Below are 22,643 nucleotides of genomic sequence, written 5' to 3'. Positions count from 1 at the left end.
ATACATGTCAACATCGAAAGTAGGACTTTTTACTGTAGAAATACAGTAACATCAGACGAGTGTGAAGCTCTGTATACTCGTCTGATGTTACTGTATTCCCACAGTGAAAAGTCCTACTCTTGACGATGACATGTATACGGAAGGAGCATTTTAAAGTCTGACACGTGCTGAAGCAAAATCTTTTGCAGTACCACTCGAAAATGGCCCAAAGGCCGAAACTGCATTCATGAAATAAATAATTCAAAAATGGTTCAAATGGCTCTGAGCACTATGGGACTCAACTACTGAGGTCATTAGTCCCCTAGAACTTAGAACTAGTTAAACCTAACTAACCTAAGGGCATCACAAACATCCACGCCCGAGGCAGGATTCGAACCTGCGACCGTAGTGGTCTTGCAGTTCCAGACTGCAGCGCCTTTAACCGCACGGCCACTTCGGCCGGCAAATAAATAATTTCTACAGTCAACGGCGGATATGATGTCCTTTAAAAAAAAAAAAAAAATTCTACATGACTGTGAATCCCAACCATGAGAAGTTAATCAGAGTATAGAGTGTGTAAATTGATCTGTGACTGTAATTTCTACAATGTATTTAATGTACTAGAATCGTTAGTGTTACATACAGGGCGACAGTTATTGAACTATAGGAAATGAAATCGTCATAAGTTCTGAACGTTTTGCGTTAGGACGTTCCAACTGCATGGTTGGCCGCAGGGCGTGATGGGAATTAATGTGCGCTGTATGGTTTTGTTTAGCGACGAAACCCACTTTTATTTGGATGGGTTTATCAATAAGCAAAATTGACGCATTTGCGGGACTGAGAATCCGCGTTTCGAGATCGAGAAGTCTCTTCACCCTCAACGGGTGACTGTGGTGTGCAATGTCCAGTCACGGAATAATCGGCGCGATATTCTTCGATGGCACGGTGAATACGAATGGCACGTGAAAGTTTTGGAAGATAATTTCATCCACATTATCCAAAGTGACCCTGATTTCGACAGTATACGGTTCATGCAAGACGGAGATCGACCCTATCGAAGCAGGAGAGCGTTTGATGTCCTGGAGGAGCACTTTGGGGACAGCATTCTGGCTCTGGGGTACTCAGAGGTCACTGGCACGGGCCTCAATTGGACGCCATATTCTCCGGGCCTCAACACATTCTACTCCTTTTTGTGGGGCTATATTAAATGCAAGGTGTGCAGCAATAATCCCAAAAGCATTGATGAGCTATAAACAGCCATTCAGGAGGTCATCGACAGCATCGATGATCCGATACTTCAGTGGGTCATGTTATTTGTCTGCGCCACATCATCGCCAATGATGGCAGGCATATCGAACGTGTCATAACCTAAATCCGAGTATCTGTAGCGGTGTTTACGTGTTGAATAAAGTGTGTGCACGCCGTAGTTTGTAACTAATTTACGTTTCTTTTTCATACAGTTCAAGAATTGTCACCCTGTGCATGAAATGTATTACGTGTGACACTGTAGTGTAAGGTTAAATAACTTTTTAACAGTTTATGGCTTTAGCTGCTCCATGTGCTTTGAAGAAACAAAAAGCCATTGTCATCCCAGTTATCTTTGGATACCCATTTAGTAGCCTAATGAACCTTAGCCAACTTACTAGCAAATTTCGTAGCCTCACATCAAGGACAACGGATTCGTGACCTAAATGCTACTTCTGCGTAGGGACAACGACATTTTTAGAATCTCAGTGTTCTGCTTTGATGCGGCAGAGTAAAAATAGGTCCCTCGCAGGTCGTACATTCCCATTACACACAGGAACAGTTACACGCTATTTGTGGTACCAGAGAGGAGCGAATGAATACGCAGAGCGCATGTTGCACAGGACACTGACTGTCGTCACGTTCAGTTGCAAAGCTTTATGTCATTTTTATCGTCGTAATATGACTGAATAGTGTAATTTTAGTTCTGTCTTATCCTGCATCAACTCTCGGTGTATCTCTTTTCCCGTAGGTGGTAAGTTGGGACCAGACTAGCAATTTCTCTGCTTTAAAAGAGAAAAGTACTCAATTTTCTTTTGCTCCAGTGGCATCTAATTTTCCTACCGCGAAGCGACGGAGAATTAATTAAAATGGGCTATCTATATTTCAATACAATCAGTTTCTTCTCATTTGAATTTGAATTAACCTACAGACAGTATTGTTTATACTGCTTTGTTATATTACGATAAAACGATTAATTAAACTTAAAAGACAATGCATTCTTTTCTGTTGCAAACGTTATCAAACGCCTTAAATTATGCACTATAAACAAGCTCTGTTTCTGAACTCATCCCTGTGCAGCAGTTTGGTTGTCATACGCACGATAGCTTATTTCCCGTGTGTGTATAAAATTTGAGGGTTTTATCTAACATGACGTCCCAGGAGGAATGGTCAATACTTAGGGATATGACAAGAACGATCACTTGAAGCGAAATGTCCAGTAAACATGGGTTCTAAAATGCATACATTAAGAGCATTTTGGGAGGTGGTGGTATGGACCATAATAAGGAAAAAAGGTCTAGTAAACATGGGTGACGCGCACACCTTAAGAGCTATGAAAACTACTTCATCTTCGATACTGTGAAACATTTCTACTATGATTTTTCAGTTTCTCCAGGCGTATTTTATGACGAAATGAATCTCGAGTGGACAGCCTAGTAGGAGTGTACATAGGACACAATATTTTGGTAATCGAGCACGTTGCCATCATCAGGTGCGCTGATGTACTGACCGGCGGTGGGCCGGCGCCAGGTTGTGTCCTATGCACACTCATACCAGGCTGTTCACCCGAGATTTATTTCGACATTTCTGCTGATGAGAAAGTGCTCATACAGTAGCTCTTAAGGTATGCATTTTACAACCAATGTTTATCAGACTGTTTTTGCTTCGAGTAATCTTTCCTGTCATGTCCCTGAGTATTCACCATTCCTTCTGGGACACATTGCACATATGGTTAGACAATCTCTTCTCTAACTTCCTTCGAGATCAGCGTTACTGTAGAAAGGACCAGGAGCCATCTCGTAGCATTGTTCTTTGACTGCGAGCTGGATAGTTGATATACATTTGCAAGGAACGAAGGAATATTAGGATTTAACGTCTCCTTCAAGGACGAATCAATAAGGATGGAGCACAAGCTGGAATTGGAGAAGCATGGAGAAGGAAATCAACGGCGTCTGTTACAAAGGAACCATACCGTCATTTGCGATTTAATAAAACCACGGAAAACTTAAATATGGATGGTTGCACAGGAACTGAATCGAGGTTCTTACTTACGCGAGCCTATGCACTAATCGCTGGGCCAACCTACTCGGTGTATGATTTTAGGGAGTACCCTGGATTTTCGTGCAAGCATTTAACACTGGTGTCTATATTCCGCAATTTATGCTCGCTGTTAAAACGAACTGCGAGTAACAATGTGCATTATTCTCATAAGGTAAGGCCGCATCCTGTGTCCCACCGATTTCGATGAGCTTCGGGTGCTATTGTAAAGTAATTCCGCTGAATCAGTGTAGGTTACTACGTTTCTCTTTTCGAAAAAAGTCGAGATCAAAGACGATGAAGTGGGATCTATTTCGGACAACGTAAAATCGTTAGAACACTCCAAAGTAAGGAAATTTTATTAACCTAGCAGTTAATGATAAATCGAAGAATTAGTTTGCGGGCCTGATGTGCATTAATGAAGTTTTCTTATTTTCGAGTGTTCTAACGATTCTATCTGGTGCCACGACTTTTGACCTAGACGGTTTTCGAAAACAAGCGTGGTGACCTAGACTCTTCCAGAGTAGTACTTTCGAATGACTAACAAGCTCTTCGAAATCGTTAGGTAGCATGGCATGTGTTCTTTGTGTTAATGTCAACCTACCGATGAATCTGACTGACTACTGCAACACTTGTGTTTCTTTTGCCTACATTCTTTTACGGAAATCTTGACAGCTTTATAAGGAATTCAATCAGGCTGATTAACATATCGAAAAATCTCAATTTTACAACAAAGATGTGTAATGTTTTCTTGTGAATTAATGGTATTAAAACTGAAAAGTAGCAATTATAAAAGAATTTATACTTAACACAATTCTAAAACTGAAGGACGTATTTCTTCAAAGAGTCGAAAAAATGAGTCGGAGGGGAGACAATAGACATCAGTATAATACGCGAACCCAGATGCTAGAAATTGTAGTTAAGTACGCACCAGTTAGATAAACGAAACACATTTTTGTATAGTTTTCACTGGTATATTTACTGGACTTTCGGTAAGTCTTTCTTTCATAGTGAAAGAGTCACAGGAGGACTCTTTATTCACATTTAAAATTGGTACGGAAGAAATAGGGGAATGAATTTACTTTTACAAACAACAAATGACACATTACCTTTTATTTATGTACGCTATTTAATGTTTCAGCTAAAATTATTTACCATACATTTCGCTTTTCATGCACCTACAACTGGGTGAAATGGGTTACTGACAAATGAAATGTGGAAAATTTTTGAAATTTTCCCCGAGATACTGGTATGAAATCAGAAAAGTGTCATTTGAGTATTTTGTAGCACCCGCTTCCGCCTGATGGAGCAGATGGCTCTTGCAACGACTCAGCAAGACGACGTCACAAGGAGGCCATCGCAGGCTACCTCTGTAACTAGGTGCCACGTCGCAAGAACATGCATTCGGTATGGAAGAACCAGTACTCGGAAAGCTGACAGTGCCGAAGTCGCGGAACGGGGCTTATGAAAGGGGAAGTTGAGAAAACTTTACAGTGCCGCGAGGGCTGTGAAATTGCTGGTACGATGGAAGGACTGGAGCACGGTGCTCAACGACTGCGCCTCGCGCCTTGGCTGGAGACCAGAGCCGCTAGTGTTTCAGAAACGGAAGCAGATCTGGCTAACACTAATGCTGCCAAATTTAGGAACTCATCCTCGGTCATCACCAGCTGCTAGCCGAGGGGAGGTCCACGCAAGTCTCTGCACCAAGCCAGCTACTGTCACCAGACCCAGCCGTCAACAGCTGCACGACACTGCCCGAGATGAGTCCAAATGCTGTCGACTTGGCGTATTTCCAAAGATGGCTCATCTGCTGGGTGACTGTAATCTGCCCCCCCCCCCCCCCCCTCGCAGATGAAACTCTGGCGAACAGGGTTTGAGCCTGGGTCATCTAGTTATCATTGTCGTCAGCCATGCAGGGGATCAAGTCTGATCCCACCTGCCTGTCGCCGAGATGGAGCAGCAGACTGGCAACCGCCGGGAGCAGCGCCTCTACTACTGTGCTGGCCCCAGCACCTCCACATTACTCAGGGGAACGCTGGACACATTACGTTCATCGCGGTGACACCTCTCCGTGATGTCGCTATGACGTGTATGTTGCACAGTTTCGACCGTTGGGGTTGTCTATCGACTTTTGTGGTCGTATCGAGCCTGAGCTCCCTAAGCCTTCCGTGAAACGAGTCAAAAAAATGGCTCTGAGCACTATGGGACTTAACTTCTGAGGTCATCAGTCCCCTAGAACTTAGAACTACTTAAACCTAACTAACCTAAGGACATCACACACATCCGTGCCCGAGGCAGGATTCGAACCTGCGACCGTAGCGGTCGCGCGGCTCCAGACTGTAGCGCCTAGAACCGCTCGGCCACTCCGGCCGGCGAAACGAAAGTCACATCTGGTTTACGGTAGTTAGTGAAGGTTTAAGAACCAGGAAAGTAAAATACTTTTCCTTTATTCGTCATTTCATACTATCGAGAGTCTTGTGTTATTTTTTTAAAGCAGATTTTTCTCTCTATTATTCGTGGCATCTAAAAACTGTAATTCTGATATACTGGGAGTTCATAGGTGTCCTGAACCTTCACTTCAGTTGTCACCTCTTACCTATCCAGGTTTGTCCGCCCCCGTTAGCTGAGTGGTCAGCGCGACCGAACTTCATTCTTAAGCGCCCGGGTTCGATTCCCGGCTGGGCCGGAGATTTTCTCCGCTCAGGGATTGGGCGTTGTCCTAATCATCATCATTTCATCCCCATCGACGCGCAAGTCGCCGAAGTGGCGTCAAATCGAAAGACTTGCAACAGGCGAACGGTCTACCCGACGGGAGGCCCTAGTCACACGACATTTTTTTATTTATCCAGGTTTTACTGTTAACTGACTAGATTTTCGTGAGTGACGCCCTGAGAATTATAGAATGCAATGCTGGAACGCGTCAGATAATTATGCAAAATTCATGCTGCCCTAAGAAGGTACTTACTTTTATGAGGTCGACACCTAGACGTCATTAGTCCAAAAGATTTTTCTACAACATTTTTCTCATGTAACATTCTGTATTTGTAAATATCTGCACATAATTGAGTCCTCTGAGCATATAGATTCAAAATATTGCTGTACAAGGTTAATGCTTCGACTCGTAGACACGTGAAATTTAAGCCTTCTTCGAGAAAATAATGTACTCAAGAGTGGTTAGCCATCTCAACAGTAATGGAATACTTAGTAAATCACAGTTCGGATTTCAAAAATACTGTTCCACTGAGACAGCAATATACAATTTCACTCTCCAAATAATGAAGTCTTTAAATAGTAAAATGTCACTAACATGAATTTTCTGTGACTTGTTCAAAGCATTTGATTGTGTGAACCATGACATTATGTTTCAGAAATTACAATTCTATGGTATAAATAGAATAGCATATGAGCGGTTTGAGTAATACCTACAGAACAGGAAACAAAAAGTTTCTTTATATGGGTCAAGTGATTTAAATAATTGAGGGTTAAATAACACTTAGGCGATTTTTTGTTCTACTGATTTTTATTTGTATGAACTAGTTTTCGGCTTATTAGGCCATCTTCAGATAACTACTGGCTGTTGTTTACAACGAACTTGTGTTCTTACGAATCAAACATTCTGGACTAGGATACAACTCACTTACAGACGATCTTTAGTTGTGGTACTGTCTTTGGAATTGTCAAACGCGTCGTTTGACTTTTTGTTATGTAAAACTGTTTTTTAACATAACAAATCACATTTTATGGTTTATCAGTACCATGAATGATAACAATTAGAATTATTTAGAGTACACATTATTACAAAATTACAATTTTTTGGTATTTGTTGTGAACAGTTGCATTGGGCACTAATTGTTGGTTGTACAACAGCGATGTTGTCCGCCCCCGGTAGCTGAGTGGTAGAGTTCGGTCAGGGAGCTGGTTGGCCTGTATAATAAAAAAACTGGGTGAAAGGATCAATAAACGAACTTTAACGGATGTCATGTGGCGTCCGCAACAACCAAACGCAACGATCAACGACGGACAGAAAAAAAAAGTGGTCAGCACGACAGAATGTCAATCCTAAGGGCCCGAGTTCGATTCCCGGCTGGGTCGAAGATTTTCTCCGCTCAGGAACTAGGTGTTGTGTTGTCCTAATCATCATCATTTCATTCCCATCGACGCGCAAGTCGCCGAAGCGGCGTCAAACCGACAGACTTGCACCCGGCGAAAGGTCTACCCGACGGGAGGCCCTAGTCACACGACATTTATTTTATTTTAACAGCGATGTTTTCTTTGGGGGTTACATTTTGTTATTAGAATTTTTTTAACATTAGTGCATTAATAAATACCAAATATTACATTGTTACAGTTGAGTTACAGTTAGGAATGCAAACACATAAGAGATATTACATTATAGTGGGGTTTGAATTTGTTTGCTGTTGGGACACTTTGTGGTTAGTAGCAGGTTTACTGTATTGTGTAAAGTTTAAGAGTGGTGATGTGCTCAGTTGCAATTGGTCATTTAGAACTTGCTGGGGATTTTGGGCTAAGTGTATGTTAATTTGAAGTGCTTCTAATAGGCTGAGTTTTCTGCCTTTGTTGGCTATATCTAGCACTTCTATGTGTGTTAGATATTTGTGTCCTCCTTTGAGCATATTTTCAGCAAAGGTGGAGTCTGATTTTTTTAATCTCCAGCTGTGTTCATGTTCAGTCAGCCTTGTTGCTATGGCCCGGCCTGTTTGACCAATATACTGTTCATTGCAGTCAGTGCAGGTTATTTTGTAGACCCCACTGTTGCTTAGTTTATCTGTTTTGTCCTTGCTGTTGAATAGGAGATTAGCTGTAGTGCCTCTTACATAGGTCTAAAAAGTTAATGGATTTTTCACCTAGCTCCGTAGTGAATTGTATGTATTTGTGTTGTGAATTTAGATGTTCTAGTAATGTGTTCAATAGCCTGTTGGTACTCATCCACATACACAGTACATCATCTACATATCTGTACGAGTATTTAATATTATCACTGATGGGGTCATTTTCTAGGAACTGTTTTTGGAAATTGTCAATGAATATTTCAGCTAAGAGGGGACTGAGAGGGGACCTCCATTGCCAATCCTTCTAGCGGTTTATATAGGGTACCTTCAAATTGCAAATATTTTTGTTTCAGACATGTTTGTGTGGAAAAATTTATGTCTTCTGCTTGTACTGGGTTGACACCTGCTCTGTATAATAGTTCTGTCAGAATATCAAGGCATTATTGTGTAGGTATGTTTGTAAATAAGCTACTGACGTCAAAGGATACTAGTTTTGCACTACTTGGTATTGGAAGGTCTTTAATTTTGTTGACAAGGTCCACTGAGTTTACAATTCGAATGATCATTCGTGTCATATCCCTGAATGTTGACCATCACTTCTGAAACACCTTTATAATATGATAAGAGACTTTTTAAACAATCTGTTACTGTTATACAATTATGGTGTTTTAATTGTGAATACATTCCAGTACATCAAAGTCGAAATTACTTTACACGAACAAAATATTTTAAACAAATATCTGAAGAAGGCGGCAATCACAATATATAAAAATAGTGGTGCTGTTCCGCCCAGTCAAGAGCCTATTCGGCCCAGCATACTGCAGTGACAAAATCACAAGCACTCACCACAAGTAAACATTTTCGTATTTTTGCACCCACACACACTTCGTGAAATCATACAGCATGTTGCTGGTACTTTATCGAGAGGAGCTGCCTGTAACACTTTATTACTGCTTACTTCATATGTTTCATGGATCATAAAGCAATTGCCTTTTTCCTTTTGTACGCATGTACCATCTTAAAAGAAACAAAGAGGATGTGTTCTCTGGAATTTCGCAGTAAAACTTCAATTAAACTAATAATTTGACTGAGTGAAAATAGCTCCACGTGTATGGGGCGAAATAGCCCCATGTGCAGACGTTTCGAAAGACACACGAAATCGGACCTTTGTGGACAAAAGCCAGCAATATTTGTTGATATAGACGCTGCATAACCTGCGTTCTAGTACAGGGTTTAAAATTTCACATTTGCGTGGTGCACCTTAATTTGTTAGGTTGATGGTGCAATCATCCTTCGCAATTCGCTTATCTATGAGTTTGTTCTTCTGTCCTGCTAGTAATGTAACAGAAAACACCCTTACTGCAAATACATGCCGCGTCACAGAGATAAAGAAGGCGAAACGACTTTGACTCTGTGAGGAACAAGACCACTGTGGCAACATTTCTTATTTCAGGCGTATTAGACCCGCGGGCGGAATAGCACCATTGTACAACACCCTTCACAGTTTATAACTTGTCATTTCCTCGGGAAATAAAGTACCTCTATTTTCATTCTACTTTGGTCTGTGTCTTATGAAACAACACATTATTTATTAAAAAAAAGCACGCAAAGAGATTGAGAAAGGTATCGTGACATTCATTCTTTTCCTTATTTACATTATTATTTTCATTTTGTACAATACAAATGCATTTTACTTCTTACAGCTTACTTTAGTTACATATAGCTACATATCTGGCCATTAGGTTCTCATAAATGATTCAGCACGTTTCGGGAATCACGTACCAGAACGTTTTTACTGTAAAATCTTGAAGTGATGCTAGATCTTCGAGGTTCCGTCCTGTAGCTAAATAAGCTAAGTGCAGCGAATAACCTTTTCGGTGGAATCCTCTAACGTATTAATGTGTCTTATTTCTGTAAACTAACGCCCATCATTCACAAAAACAGAAGGATGATGTGAAAGTACAATTTGTCATGATAGACAAACTACTGAGTGCTAAGAAAAATTGAATGTATTTACTCGGAAGCGCATCAGAATTATTCTTCCTCGTTCTTAGCAGTTCTTGTAGATGTCTGATATGCAGATGTGGTTTCCGGTCACTCTAAGGCTGTAAATTAGACTCGCGTCACTAAACTGTTGCCTTTTGCCAACCCGTTTTTCCCCCGTATGACCGACATTTCTTTGGAGTAGTACACAAGCACGTAGCTTACAAATCGCCGGCGACTAAATCAGATTTCCTTCTCCTGTAGTTTGCATTAACTTTACCTTGTCGAGAGTAACGAGCTCCAAAAATGTGCTAGAATTAAACGACCACTAAAAGAATCGCTCATCACAATATACTTTCAGCGGTACACAGTTAATAGTAGTAATGCATTCACTCACCTGTCACCTGTTGCCCTTGATCTGTCGACCATACACGGCAGTGCTGAACTTGCACACAAATCACGCAACATCGGTTAGTTTACACTACATACGAAAGGATGGAGAATGCAGACACATTTGACAGAGTATATCCGACGGTAAGGACCTGAACGTTAGTGGAAAACGCGAGTCGGAGTTCGCAGAGACAGAACCGTAAAAATATCCACGAATGTGACTCGCTGATCTAAATAAGGAAGAAACGAATATTAGGATTTGACTTCCGTCGAAATTGAGGTTATGAGAGACAGAGCATAAGCTCCTACTGATTCAAGAATGGGGAAGGAAATAGATCGTGCCCTTTTAAAGGAACCATCCCAGCATTTGCCTAGAACGATTTAGGGAAATCGCGTGAAACCTAAAGCAGGATGACCGGACGCGGGGTTGAACTGTCATCCTCCCAAGTGTGAGCGCAGTACGCTAGCCACTGCCCCAGGCGGCTCGGTTGGCGGACCTCGCTCACCGTAAAGTTGCTCATGTACGCCTAACAGAGGGGGGAGGGGGGGAGGAGAGGCAGGGGGTGTACTATAATGGTACTTTATAATTTTTTTGGATTATCCCCTAGTTTGGTTGCATTACACGTAAAAATTACTTTTGTGAAATTTGGGCTCAGTAGTATACGGCGAATGGGTGCTCTCGACCTTCAAAGTCTGAAAATTAAAAAAAGATGAATAAGCCAACTTATGCATGAGAAAGCCATTCATTACTTAATGTCAACATGTTATTTACATCGGTATCCTTCATTGAAAACGTTCTCACTTCGCAGATCACATTGGTCTCGTGACATGGTGGTTTAGTGACCGAAAGACAGTGGGCAAAGCCAACCGAGTCGTTTATTTTTACTATCTCCGAGTGAAGGTAGCAGTCATAGCAAGTACAACGTGCTTGTCTTTAGTTCTTTTACCCGAGATAATTTATTTGTTCGAGTGTCACTCTGGTGATATAGCTGGAACCGAACTGCCATCTGTCAAACAAATAATAATTTTCTTTTACAATTTGTGAGTGTATAAATTAACCTTAGAATGAAAGTGTCGCACTAACTGTGCGTTTCTGCCACAACGACACTGAAGAAAGTGCTTTTAGAGTTGGATGTGTTTTGATTTAAATTTTTTTGGAAAAAGACCGCTGATATTTATGTTGCAGGTGTCAGATATATGAAGTCATTCTCAGAAGCGTTTTTTGGGTAAAAGTTGAGCTGCAGAAACACGTACCCGACCACACAAATTTTTTTTAAATGTATTGTATTGGCTTGTTGTTGGAAATAATATAGTCATTTACAAGTACTTATTAGGGTTAGCGAAGAGAATTCAATCTTACGCGTAGTTATGTGAGTACGTCTGATGTTTATGTCCGTTTCTTGCAGGTGCCGTGCTATTAAACACTTACTTTCGAGGTTTTTATGAGTCATTAGTGTTTTAATATTATTAAGATATGTTGGCAAGTGAATCCGCACTTATGTGAGGTTTCCCCACAGTTTGTTTTAGTGTAGGACAACTGTAATACATTCGAAGACGTAGTTTGGATATTCGTCGTCTTCCGGGTGTTCACTACATCTGGGACAGTCTTTCATTCTGATCCTATAGACATGCACCGAGAAACATGCGTGGTCTAACCTTATCTGAATAATTAATGTCCCGCCTCTCGTCGGAAGATTCTTCTAGCTGTTCCATGGATTTGCTGGTAAGGTACGCTGGACCGAAGCTGCTGTTTCTTCCTTGCTGGTATGCCCTTTCCTTGAAACGTGGTGAAGATTGGAATACGAAAATGTATACACGGCGAATTCCATCCTCTGATGGTGTCTCGTCTACTAACGCCTCGTGCCGAACACCTGAGTGCCCCTTTAACCACATTTTATTTTCTTTGTAAGATTTCTTTATTAATTTCACCACGTCACAAATACAAATGTTGTCAGATTTTCACTTCCAATGTTCTAATTTCTCCAAAACATTTCTAGAGTCACTATTGTTGAAAAGCTTTCAAAATGTCTGGGCTTCGATGATCTTGATTAATTCTGAACTGAAATTCAGCACGGGAAGGTCAATGAAGATGTAATCCAAGCCGATGTGCCTCAAACTCTCGATTTTGTTATAGGTACTTTGAGAGGGCATCAACGTAGTGAAAATTATACTGAATTTTTAAAAATATCTATCATCTTTGTCGTCGAAGATCCGCCCTGATAGCCAAGCGTCTTAAAGCGGATGAGGTGTTGCACTGACAGCCGGATGAATGGCGAGGATCGGTGTGTCGACCAGTCTGGATGTGGTTTTTAGCCCGCTATGCTGGGCTGGTTCTCAAGTCTCTCCTCACTTACACTATTCGCAAACATCTCGAAAACTTTCGCTCACTTTCACATGAGGCAGTTGGGGTACACATATTCCATCCCGGGGTTAACGGGGTGGCGAGGAGCATCTGACCATCCCTTAAATGAACCATACCAAATCCGCTTGATATCATGCCGTCTCTGAGCTGATGCGGGCCAGAGGAGCAACAAAAAGAGGAAGAATCTCTTTTGCCGATGCATCATCTCAGGCACTATGTTTTCGTGATCCAAAGCAACATATCGTGCACTACGTATTCATGCTCCAGTGACTATCCGTCATGCAAGGTGGACGGCGAAAGCTTTTAATGCTTGAAAATGTTCAAGTTGCGTGATAGATTTGAATTATCCTCACCAAAAGATAACGCATTTAGTGATAATTGTATATTTCTTATCACAGTCCATGTCGAAGCATGAGTGTGTGCCCCGTATGAAGCCAACACACCGTATTTGGATTTCATTATTGTTTCAAAATTGTATGTCAGGTTGTCGCACTGATATCTCTCCTGTTACTTTAGAAAAACTGTCACCTTGGCTATGTTTGATCCCTATTTTTCATCTGACTCAAAAATGAAAACTGTCATTACATTGAATTCTGACTGAGATGAAAATATTAAAAAGTTTCAAGAACTACTCGATTATAGCCCAGAAGTCCCAATAACTGTAGTAATCAGTTTATTTCTAATAAAATAATAGTAATTTTTATCGTCGATTTGTGTGAAGAGTACCTTAGTGCAGATGCTTCACGATGAAATAAAGATACAGATTTCGTCAATCCTCTACATCTAATTGTTAAAATATAAATTTCAAATAACCTGCTTGAGAGAGGCGTCAAGCTCATAAAGATCGGTAATAAGTAATTTATATTAAAAAAAATTAAAAAAACGCCAAACAGAAGCAGTAAGTGCTTCAGGCAGTATTTGGCACCATAGGTTTCAAGTGCATGTAAAAAGAAGATTTACCAAAGGATACCAATTTTAAAAGAAAATGTGATATTCTCGTCATATATATATATATATATATATATATATATATATATATATATATATATATATGTGTGTGTGTGTGTGTGTGTGTGTGTGTGCATAGTACCTTTATAGATTGTTTTATTAAAGTTAGTACAACAATATTAACAGTTAATACGGAAGTCCCCCCCATGAACCATGGACCTTGCCGTTGATGGGGAGGCTTGCGTGCCTCAGCGATACAGATGGCCGTACCGTAGGTGCAACCACAACGGAGGGGTATCTGTTGAGAGGCCAGACAAACATGTGGTTCCTGAAGAGGGGCAGCAGCCTTTTCAGTAGTTGCAGGGGCAACAGTCTGGATGATTGACTGATCTGGCCTTGTAACATTAACCAAAACGGCCTTGCTGTGCTGGTACTGCGAACGGCTGAAAGCAAGGGGAAACTACAGCCGTAATTTTTCCCGAGGACATGCATCTTTACTGTATGATTAAATGATGATGGCGTCCTCTTGGGTAAAATATTCCGGAGGTAAAATAGTCCCCCATTCGGATCTCCGGGCGGGGACTACTCAAGAGGACGTCGTTATCAGGAGAAAGAAAACTGGCATTCTACGGATCGGAGCGTGGAATGTCAGATCCCTTAATCGGGCAGGTAGGTTAGAAAATTTAAAAAGGGAAATGGATAGGTTAAAGTTAGATATAGTGGGAATTAGTGAAGTTCGGTGGCAGGAGGAACAAGACTTTTGGTCAGGTGATTACAGGGTTATAAATACAAAATCAAATAGGGGTAATGCAGGAGTAGGTTTAATAATGAATAAAAAAATAGGAGTGCAGGTTAGCTACTACAAGCAGCATAGTGAACGCATTATTGTGGCCAAGATAGACACAAAGCCCATGCCTACCACAGTAGTACAAGTTTATATGCCAACTAGCTCTGCAGATGATGAAGAAATTGATGAAATGTATGACGAGATAAAAGAAATTATTCAGGTAGTGAAGGGAGACGAAAATTTAATAGTCATGGGTGACTGGAATTCGTCAGTAGGAAAAGGGAGAGAAGGAAACATAGTAGGTGAATATGGATTGGGAGGAAGAAATGAAAGAGAAAGCCGCCTTGTAGAATTTTGCACAGAGCATAACTTAATCATAGCTAACACTTGGTTCAAGAATCATAAAAGAAGGTTGTATACCTGGAAGAATCCTGGATATACTAAAAGGTATCAGATAGATTATATAATGGTAAGACAGAGATTTAGGAACCAGGTTTTAAATTGTAAGACATTTCCAGGGGCAGATGTGAATTCTGACCACAATCTATTGGTTATGAACTGCAGATTGAAACTGAAGAAACTGCAAAAAGGTGGGAATTTAAGGAGATGGGACCTGGATAAACTGAAAGAACCAGAGGTTGTAGAGAGTTTCAGGGAGAGCATAAGGGAACAATTGACAGGAATGCGGGAAAGAAATACAGTAGAAGAAGAATGGGTAGCTCTGAGGGATGAAGTAGTGAAGGCAGCAGAGGATCAAATAGGTAAAAAGACGAGGGCTAATAGAAATCCTTGGGTAACAGAAGAAATATTGAATTTAATTGATGAAAGGAGAAAATATAAAAATGCAGTAAATGAAGCAGGCAAAAAGGAATACAAACGTCTCAAAAATGAGATCAACAGGAAGTGCAAAATAGCTAAGCAGGGATGGCTAGAGGACAAATGTAAGGATGTAGAGGCTTGTCTCACTAGGGGTAAGATAGATACTGCCTACAGGAAAATTAGAGAGACCTTTGGAGAGAAGAGAACCACTTGTATGAATATCAAGAGCTCAGATGGCAACCCAGTTCTAAGCAAAGAAGGGAAGGCAGAAAGGTGGAAGGAGTATATAGAGGGTTTATACAAGGGCGATGTACTTGACAATATTATGGAAATGGAAGAGGATGTAGATGAAGATGAAATGGGAGATAAGATACTGCGTGAAGAGTTTGACAGAGCACTGAAGGACCTGAGTCGAAACAAGGCCCCGGGAGTAGACAACATTCCATTAGAACTACTGATGGCCTTGGGAGAGCCAGTCATGACAAAACTCTACCATCTGGTGAGCAAGATGTATGAGACAGGCGAAATACCCACAGACTTCAAGAAGAACATAATAATTCCAATCCCAAAGAAAGCAGGTGTTGACAGATGTGAAAATTACCGAACTATCAGTTTAATAAGTCACAGCTGCAAAATACTAACGCGAATTCTTTACAGACGAATGGAAAAACTGGTAGAAGCGGACCTCGGGGAAGATCAGTTTGGATTCCGTGGAAATGTTGGAATACGTGAGGCAATACTAACCTTACGACTTATCTTAGAAGAAAGATAAAGAAAAGGCAAACCTACGTTTCTAGCATTTGTAGACTTAGAGAACGCTTTTGACAACGTTGACTGGAATACTCTCTTTCAAATTCTAAAGGTGGCAGGGGTAAAATATAGGGAGCGAAAGGCTATTTACAATTTGTACAGAAACCAGATTGCAGTTATAAGAGTCGAGGGGCATGAAAGGGAAGCAGTGGTTGGGAAAGGAGTGAGACAGGGTTGTAGCCTCTCCCCGATGTTATTCAATCTGTATATTGAGCAAGCAGTAAAGGAAACAAAAGAAAAATTCGGAGTAGGTATTAAAATTCATGGAGAAGAAGTAAAAACTTTGAGGTTCGCCGATGACATTGTAATTCTGTCAGAGACAGCAAAGGACTTGGAAGAGCAGTTGAACGGAATGGACAGTGTCTTGAAAGGAGGATATAAGATGAACATCAACAAAAGCAAAACGAGGATAATGGAATGTAGTCGAATTAAATCGGGTGATGCTGAGGGGATTAGATTAGGAAATGAGACACTTAAAGTAGTAAAGGAGTTTTGCTATTTAGGGAGCAAAATAACTGATGATGGTCGAAGTAGAGAGGATATAAAATGTAGACTGGCAATGGCAAGGAAATCGTTTGTGAAGAAGAGAAATTTGTTAACATCGAGTATAGATTTAAGTGTCAGGAAGTCGTTTCTGAAAGTATTTGTATGGAGTGTAGCCATGTATGGAAGTGAAACATGGACGATAACCAGTTTGGACAAGAAGAGAATAGAAGCTTTCGAAATGTGGTGCTACAGAAGAATGCTGAAGATAAGGTGGGTAGATCACATAACTAATGAGGAAGTATTGAATAGGATTGGGGAGAAGAGAAGTTTGTGGCACAACTTGACTAGAAGAAGGGATCGGTTGGTAGGACATGTTTTGAGGCATCAAGGGATCACAAATTTAGCATTGGAGGGCAGCGTGGAGGGTAAAAATCGTAGAGGGAGACCAAGAGATGAATACACTAAGCAGATTCAGAAGGATGTAGGTTGCAGTAGGTACTGGGAGATGAAGAAGCTTGCACAGGATAGAGTAGCATGGAGAGCTGCATCAAACCAGTCTCAGGACTGAAGACCACAACAACAACTATACGGAAGTAATGGAGTTAGTGTTTAATCAGCTAATTACGACATGTTTTTTAAGATAAATAAATTTTAATACAGTTCTCCTTTGTTTCAAACGTCGGGGCCACAGAGTACTACTTCGTCTTTTTCTATTGAGCCCAAATTATACACAACTAATTTTTTCGTGTAATGGAACCATACTAGATTTGCCAAAAAGAAATCAAACTTGAAAAATAAGAACCACCCCTGTGTCCACCTAGTAACTTTATGCGAGGAGAGATGCGACAAACTCGGGTATAAACAGCGGCGATACAATTCCAACTCGCTTACCAAACAAATAGCAGGAAACGTTTTCGTGAATTGGGAGATGAATTACAATTCTTGTTTAAATAAATGCTGCTTACCTTCTTCTTTCTTTGACTTAATAAAACTCCACATTGGATTAAATTTGCAGTTATGCTTTCCCATAATACCAATATGTATAAAAATAACTGACTCAAAAAAAGTTTTGCGTCCTCTGCATATCTGTTAATGAATGTGGTCATACTTTCAATGGGAACAGGGAATGAAAGAATAAGACGTATGGAACTAAAAAAAACTTTACCGTGAAACTAACACAAACCAATAATCATAATAAAGACAACGTGCTCGAAATTACGAGGCTACTTCAAGAAATAAGTAACACATGCAAAGTAACTTTTAATAAATGTTGCATTACACTTCAAAGTGAGACAGATACAAGACACTAATTTTCATCATAGTCAACAAGTCTCTGTAAACAACGGTCGACATGTTCTACCAATCGTTCAGTTCCCTATTGGCACCACCCACGTCTGTGCAGCCTTGGTCAAATTGTTGGCACCATTTCTCTACATGTGGACGTGACATTGCATACTGTCAAAATTTTACTGTGTGTCTGTGTTCAGTTTAGACGTTTTTCCAACAAGAATCGTACTGTCTCGCGCACTTCGACTTTGGAGTACGTTTCCAGTTGCCGCGTCATTTCACTCGCACACTGTGATGCAGCTGATATCCTGTGTGCAGTTTAGACGTTTTTCCAACAAGAATCGTACTGTCCAGCGCACTTCGACTTTGGAGTACGTTTCCAGTTGCCGCGTCATTCACTCGCACACTGTGATGCAGCTGATATCCGTACCGCAAAATAACTGTCTGCAGGAAATCTTCTAACAATGCTTTAATGTTGTTGCGCGATGGTCTTGGCGTGGGACGACACGTGAAACTTACTTTTTGAAGTCCGCTCGTGCACGTCAGTAACACAAAAATCTGATGCTGGGTAAAATTCGAAACCTTGTTGCTACATCCTATGCAGTGTAACATGCTTGGACGCTCGTTGACACGTTGTGCAAAAGGCGGTCGGGGCGTCTCACTAACCGACGGAAGTCCACTTGAGATGTTCCAGTGTGTGGGTAGGGTACCTGTGGCAGCGTACTTATCCCAAACATGCTCAACTGAGTTCACGTCTGCATTTACCACAGACCATTCCATTAGATTGATTCCTGGCTTCTGGAAGATGATGTTTAGTAGGTGGGCGCGCTATGTTCTTGCACTACGTCTTGAAGGACGAACTTATCGCCATCATGTGGACTGCAGGACTGAGTAGTTGACTGGAAGATCCTGTCTGGCTACTGCATAGCCTCGATAGTGATGAGAAAGGGTCCATATCGGCACGTGAAACCGTAAAGTGAAAATAACAATCTCCAAAGCAAAAATTATGAGGTCTCATAGTGGCTGACTAAAAGGGCAATTCATACTAACAGGTATGCAATTCACCAAGTAAAAAAAAAAAAAAAAAAAAAAAAAAAAAAAAAAAAAAAAAAAAAAACCAGATACTTAGGCAACATTATGTCATCTATTGCAAAATACACGTTTATTAAATCTTGACCATTGTGTCGCCGTTTTTAAAACCGTCTTCTCCAGAAGATATAGGACGTAAAATCACATTATCTATAGTTGACTGTTTATTACATGTTATTCACTTAATCACCATTTAAATACATGATATAAAAGTAGTAGCCATCCACTTTGTCTTCGAACTTTAAAAAAATTCATATGACAAACGTGACGCCGGATACAGCAACATATAGTATGCCGCTTAAAAGTTTTGCATAAAACTGGCATTTAAATATAAAACGTGGCATCAGATTCTATTGAGCGTCAACATGTCACGTGACATCGCCGACTCGGTGCATGTCTCTAGCTCTGAACGTCACATATTGATCCTCTGTGGGATCTGATGACACATTTTACATTAAGTTTCAATTTTATACAAATCTTTCAAGTGGCATACTATATGTTGCTGTATCTTGCGTCATATATATGACATTTAAAAATATTTTAAGTTTTGAGACAAAGCCCTACAGTAGACGGCTACTACTGTATACACCGAAGCGCCAAAGAACCTGGTATAGGCATGCGTATTCAAATACAGAGATAATGTAAACAGGCAGAATACGGCCCTGCGGTCGGCAACAGCCGGCCGGGGCGGCCGAGCGGTTCTAGGCACTTCTGTCTGGAACCGTGCGACCGCTACGGTCGTAGGTTCGAATCCTGCCTCGGGCATAGGTGTGTGTGATGTCCTTAGGTTAGTTAGGTTTAAGTAGTTTTAAGTTCTAGGGGACTGATGACAGATGTTAAGTCCCATAGTGCTCAGAGCCATTTGAACCATTTGGTCGGCAACACCTACGTAACTCAAGTGTCTGGCGCAGTTCTTGCAGCGTTTACTGCTGCTACAATGCAGGTTATCAAGATTTAAGTGAGTTTGGACGTGGTGTTGTAGTCGGCGCACGAGCAATGGGACACAGCATCTCCGTTTTACGAGAGTTCCGTGAATATCAGGAATCCGATACCACCAACGATTGAAGAGTATCATTGTAACACGCCCGGGAGTACAAATGGTGTTGGGGTACTTTTTAAACTGTTTGACGTTTCGGACCGTCGCTTGACCGTGCGCCCTGTCCACACCATGTACCTGATAATCCCGCGGCGGTCGTATTGTCCTGCTCCACACTGCTGTTGGCTTGCCTGAAATTATCTGTCGAAATATGCAAACGAGTAAGGGGAGCCACTCAACGTTAAGCACAACACTGTTCTACGTCTGGTATGAATATCTACAGGATGAAAAGTGTTTAAACCGACAAACTCTGGGAGGTTGTAGGGGACATCAAAACAAATATTTTTCCCTAATGTCATTTTTTCGTATGAGGAGTATTTGAACCGGTAGAGGAACTGTGCTCTGGGTGGACAATCAACTGGTTCCAGGTTGTGGACACACTGTAAGTGAAATGGACGTAACAATTGCTCTCGAAGGACTGTTCTTACATTCGTCTGATTCGTCCCCATGTTACGTGCAATTGCACGAGTGCTGATTGAAAGATCCCACTCCACATGCTGCAAGACAGCCTCCTCAAATTGCAGCGTTCTTACCGTGCGACGGTGTCCCTGTCCAGTTAATCTGCTAAATGACCCAGTCTCAAGCAGACGTTGGTACACAGCAGCAAAGGTCGTGTGATCCGGGATACGGCGATTAGGATATTGTTGTTGATAAACCCGCTCTGAAGCTCGTCTGTTGTGGTGCGCTACGCAGTACGTACCAACCATATCAGTGTACTCACTCCAGGTGTATCGCTCCATTAGTAAAAAGAGACAATGCACTACTACACTGGTGGACAGCAGTTGCCTACAACTGAAGAGCGCAATACGCCCTCTAACAACTGAAGATCGTAATACGGCCTCTAACAACTGAGGAGCGTAATACGCCCTCCACCGGTTTAACTAATTCTCATTGGAAAAAATGACATTAGGGAAAAATATTTGTTTTGATGTCCCTTGCAACCTCCCAGAGTTTGTCGGTTTAAATACTTTTCACCCTGTATATTCTGAGACGATATGGAAACCACAGGTTGCACTTTTACACTCTAAGTCGTAAATGTTTATCCCAATTGACAGTCTTGATGATTATGTGTCAACAATATCATTCTGACGAGCGTACGCGTAACCGACACGACGCGGGTGATTGTTGATGATGCGGAAGCGGAATGATCGAACGAAAGTTATTACACTCATCACACATACAGATATCTGGCACCAGTCCTCCTTGACACTAGTAATGATGTAACACTGTTCGTAAAGTTAATTTTTCAGTTCTCAGTTCTCACTTGTACGAGCGTGCGCGTAACCGTCGCGGCGCGGCTGATTGTTGATAATGCGGAAACGCGATGATCGAACGCACGTCCTCACGCTCGCTACATGACACTGGCACTTAAATAGTCTCTTTTGTGGTAAATAGTGTTACTGATTGACATTAGTTCATTCTTGGAGACCGAACACGGCGCGGATGATTGATATTGTACGGTACGACTCGCAACGAGAGGATACACAAGAACGTTATCAGCAGCACTGCTCATTTTTTTAAATTACTTATTGCGCACTTTCCTCTGAATCATTTGCTTATTTTATCACTTTACTGTAATAGCATTTGTAGCATCACTTCAACTTCCAAACTAACAATGCCTCTCCCATGCAGAGCTACACACTACACAACATAACCGTTCCGTGTCCGGTGCTCGACTCGTCAGACGCGACTGCTCGCAAAGATACTCCACAACTAAGCCAGCGATATGACAATACTCTTACATCATTCAACGTGACAGAAGTGAAACCCTTCCGCAAATTGCTGCAGATTTCAATGCTGGGCCATCAACAAGTGTCAGCGTGCGAACCATTCAACAAAGCATCACCGATACGGCCTTTCGGAGCCGAAGGCCCACTCGTGTACCCTTGATGACTGCACGACACAAAGCTTTACGCCTCGCCTGGGCCTGTCAACACAGACATCGTACTGTTGATGACTGGAAACATGCTGCCCGATCGGACGAGTCTCGTATCAAATTGTATCGAGCGGATGGATGTGTATGGCTCAAATGGTTCAAATGGCTCTGAGCACTATGCGACTTAACTTCTGAGGTCATCAGTCGCCTAGAACTTAGAACTAATTAAACCTAACTAACCTAAGGACATCACACACATCCATGCCCGAGGCAGGATTCGAACCTGCGACCGTAGCGGTCACGCGGTTCCAGACTGAAGCGCCTTTAACCGCACGGCCACACCGGCCGGCTATGTGTATGAGTATGGAGACAACTTCATGGCCGGCCGAAGTGGCCGTGCGGTTCTAGGCGCTCCAGTCTGGAACCGCGAAACCGCTACGGTCGCAGGTTCGAATCCTGCTTCGGGCATGGGTGTGTGTGATGTCCTTAGGTTAGTTCGGTTTAACTAGTTCTAAGTTCTAGGGGACTAATGACCTGAGAAGTTGAGTCCCATAGTGCTCAGAGCCATTTGAACAACTTCATGAACCCATGGACCCAGCATGTCAGCAGGGGACTGTTCAAGCTGGTTGAGGCTCTGTAATGGTGTCGGGCATGTGCAG

The sequence above is a fragment of the Schistocerca nitens genome, chromosome 3 (genome assembly GCF_023898315.1).
Source record: "Schistocerca nitens isolate TAMUIC-IGC-003100 chromosome 3, iqSchNite1.1, whole genome shotgun sequence".
Taxonomy (NCBI): Eukaryota; Metazoa; Arthropoda; class Insecta; order Orthoptera; family Acrididae; genus Schistocerca; species Schistocerca nitens.
This window is presented reverse-complemented; position numbering follows the sequence as displayed.